The following is a 4,265-nucleotide window of genomic DNA, read 5'->3' as shown; positions in this document are numbered from 1 at the left end:
CCTCAAAACCACATGAAAATAAATAAATAAAAAAAGATATTGTGTCCAACTTCAACTAAAAAAGTAAATATTTTTTAAAAATAATTTTTCTTTTAGTGAATAGGTATATAATTACTGGTTTGATTTCTCTATGCCTCATAATTTATAAGTGTTTCTCTTTCTTCTTAGTTAACTTTAGTCATCATAGTATTATTTACATTGGTCTATATCGAACATTGGCCTGCCCAGAGCCCTGACCTATAGTTATGTAGAATTATATTTATTAATTTCTGAAACTGACTTTTAATTTAATTACTTAGTGATTGGAGATTATATGCTTTATTATTTCAATCTTTTGAAGTGTGCTAAAATGAAACTTATGGTCCAGAATGTGTTCAATGTGTCAAAAACTCTCTCATACACTTGTTAAAAAATAATAAGTGTTGGGCCCAGCTAGCTCAGTTGGTAGAGCATGGGACTCTTAATCTCAGCTTTGTGGGTTTGAGCCCCATGTTGGGCACCAAATTGCGTACATTTCTGTTACTGGTGTGGTCAATTAATCACTAGGCTACCTCAGTTGTGGGGAGTAGAGATGTGGAATCAACACACAGACTCTGGGAGCTGGTGAGAACTGGCTGGTGGCCTCCTATTAAACATCCAGTAGCTCAGTTTATTTTTGGAATGCATACAACTGTTATGGGTTCTGGTAGGGCATGCCCATCAATCAAAGATAAGCAAGATAATATCCATAAGCCAGTCATCTTCTGCCGAATGTAACTGCACTGTAAGGAAACTCGAAATATTGCTGTCATGGTGGAAAGCAGTCTGGAAGGGTCTTTGTTCCTAAGTGAGGGGCTTACTGAGTCAGAGGTTTCATGCCCTAAAGCCCCTGGCTCTCAGTTTCCTGGCCTGGTAGTTTGGCAATGCTAACCACACAAGTGCTAAGGATGTGGTTTTACTAACAGCTCACTAGAGCAGAGTGTCCAATCCTGCAGGCGTTCCTATCAGGCCTGAATGAACGGATTCTTCAAGCACTCTGAGCTGCTCATAGCTGCTAGCTGCAACTGAAAGTTATTTCAATAGGCGAGGATGTGGGGAAAAAGGCACATCATACATTGCTGGTGGGACTGCAAATTGGTAAAACCACTATGGAAAGCAGTATAGAGATTCCTCAGAAAACTTGGATGGAACCACCATTTGATCCAGCTATCCCACTCCTCAGTTTATACCCAAAGGACTTAAAGTCAGCATACTACAGTGACACAGCCAGATCAATGTTTTTAGAAGCTCAATTCACAATACCTAAACTATGAAACCAACATAGATGTTCTTCAACAGATGGCTAGATAAAGAAATGTAGTACATACACACAATGGAATATCACTCAGCTTAAAGAAGAATGAAATTATGGCATTTGCAGGTAAATGGATGGAGCTGGAGAATATCATGCTAAGTGAAATAAACCAAACCCCCCAAGCCATAACGCTGAATGTTTTCTCTGATGAATGGATGCTGATCCATAATGGAGCAGGGAGAGAATGAAGAAACTTTGGAAGGGAGTGGGATGGGGAGAGGACAATGGAATGAGATGGATATCATTATCCTATATAGATTTACGATTACACTACAGGTGTGACTCTGCGCCATGTTCAACCAGAGAAAGGAAAAGTTGTACTCTATTTGTCTACGATATGTAAAAATTCATTCTACTGTCATGCATAACAAATTAGAACATTAATAAAATAAAATAAATTTTAAAAAGAACACGTGTGATAGGAAAAATATGCAGATTATATAATGTAGTTGTGGCATATAATTTTCTAGGCATGTTAAAACAATTTCATTAATCATGTTGGTTTAAATCTTCTACATCTTTTCTGTTTGGAATTCTTCTCCTTTGGTTTGAAGAACTTCCTTTTCTCTGTCTTGTAATGTGGTTGCACCAACAACACATCTTTCAGAAAATGTCTTTATTTGCTTTCAATTTTTGAAAGGTACATTTGCAGAGTATAAAATCTTAGTTAGGTTGGCCTTTTATTTTCCCAAACTGTAATCATACTGTTTCATTGTGTTCTGTCTTTTAGCGCTAATCCGGCAAAATAAACTCTCATTCTCACTCTCTGCTAAGTGGGGGTATATGCCCTCACTCATACTCCTGCTGCTTTTAAGATTCTTTGTTTTATTGCAGCTTGATTATGAGATGCCTGTGTCTTTTTGTTTATTTGTTTGTTAACTTAGCCTACTTGTGAATCATTGCTGATCCTCTTGAAACTTTGGGATCACATATTTCATAGTAAGATAGAAATTATAATTTTTAATCATCATCTCTCACTTGATGCTCCTTGCATTTTCTCCTTGGCTTACCTGGGACTTCAAAACATGTACATTTCTCAGTGTCCCACATTGTTTTTACATTCCTGTTTCAATTTTATTTTCCCTCGATGTATATTCAGTTTAAAGCTTCTTTACTAACCAGCCTTCTTATTCACTTAGCCTTTCGTGTATTATGAAGAGTCTACCATTAACTCTACCAACTAAACTCTTAATTTGTACCATGACATTTTAGAGTTTTACCATACACAACCTATTTTTTTGCAGACTATAATTCTCTATTAAAATTCCTCATATTTGCATGCATTTTTTTGTAAACTTTATTTTTCCTAATAGTAATAGTTATTAGTCTTTCCATGCTAACTTCAATATCTAATTTCTGTGTAAACATTTAATAAATTATTTTGTTACTATCCATCTTATTCTCTTTTTTCCTTGCATGTTTAACAATTTTTATTCTACTTTTTGACATTGTAAATGGTATTTTATATAAAACCTCAATTATTTTCTCTTCCAACAGTAAATGATGAGTTTTGTTCAGGAAAGTACAGATACTTTTCAGTTTCTAATGGGAATATCCTGATAAACCCACTTTAAGTTGAAAATATTGAAGTACAAAAAAGTGTTTAATATAGAAGTCCTCTCATATTCATGGTTTTACATTTCATGCTTGTAGATACTAGCTGTAAGTCTCAGACCAAAAATACTATTTGTCTTTATTCTTTAAAAAGAGAGAGGCCACATTCATATTGTAATCAACTTGTATTGTTATAATTATATGATATTATTATTTATTTTTATTCACTATGTCTAATTTATAAATTAAATTTTATCATAGGTATGTATTTATAACAAAAAATATCATACATATGACATTCTGCATATTCACAGCTTAAGTCATCTACTGGGGGTCTTGAAACAGTCCCTCCCAAATACAGAAAACTTTTTGGCACTTGCTAGAGCATTGGGACATTTACCCTTGTGATCATGTGGCTCAGAACTGCAGCTCACTTCTGCTGTCCAACATCATATGAGAGTATTGTTTCATGTATTACAAGTCCAAAAAAAAAAAAAGATTAAACCAAAATTTGGAGTGTTTTCTACTGAAAGCATATCACTTTTGTATCATTGCAAAGTGGAAAAACTGTTAAGTCAAACCATCATAAATTGGTAGTCATGTTTCTACCTGATAGTCTAGATCCTGTGGAGGCTTGGCTTTAGGCTTTAGTAGGGAAAGTGTTTTTTGGTATTGCCTTTAATCTTATGGTAGGTGTATTCCTAAGACTTAGTGTTTCTAGGATCTCAAAGGAATCTCCTAGGTACTCACCAAGATATTTCCCTTTGGCTATAGTCTAGGGTGCAGCAGAAGTTTTTTTTTTTCAATGTCTTTTGGATCTTTAGTTAAATTCATATTTAATTCCTGATATGTTACTTTGTGTTCTTTCTTTTTTTGGCACCAGAAAATCATCAAATTCTCCAGGAAACCAGTTTGTCATCTTAATCTTTCCACTATTTTCTATTATTGTTACTGTTTCATTTTTTTAACTTTCCTTGTATTTGGTTAAAATTTTCTTTCTCTTTTGGGGACGGATGGTAATCAATAATTTTCAGCTTTTTAATTTTGCTAATATATATAGTCAAAATTATAAATATCCTCTAGGTATAGTTTTGACTACATATCACATTTTTCTATGTAGTTGTTCATTAATGTAGGATTCAAAATACTTTCTAGTCTTTGTTGTGTTTAATTATATGATCCATAAGTTATTTAAATGTGTATTTGTTAATTTACAAATACATGTGACATACTGGCTATTTTGCTGTTAGTTTCTAGCACTGTGTTTTATTTAGAGAGAAAACATAATGTTAAACCCTTGAAATGGTTTGTGATTCTATAGTACATACTTAGTATTTTCTTTGCCCATATTTAATATTTGAAGATTTCAGGCCCAAAC

General features: G+C 33.7%; 1 non-coding gene across 1 annotated transcript; it reads left to right on the top strand.

The window, feature by feature from the left end:
* Positions 1-426: 426 nt before the first annotated feature.
* Positions 427-499, top strand: Trnak-cuu (transfer RNA lysine (anticodon CUU)). Its single transcript has one exon. It is a non-coding gene; the product is annotated as a tRNA-Lys (tRNA).
* Positions 500-4,265: the final 3,766 nt, after the last annotated feature.

The sequence above is a fragment of the Ictidomys tridecemlineatus genome, chromosome Y, assembly GCF_052094955.1.
Source record: "Ictidomys tridecemlineatus isolate mIctTri1 chromosome Y, mIctTri1.hap1, whole genome shotgun sequence".
Classification (NCBI taxonomy): domain Eukaryota; kingdom Metazoa; phylum Chordata; class Mammalia; order Rodentia; family Sciuridae; genus Ictidomys; species Ictidomys tridecemlineatus.
The sequence above is the reverse complement of the archived record's forward strand: the minus strand, read 5'-3'. Positions and strand labels throughout refer to the sequence as shown.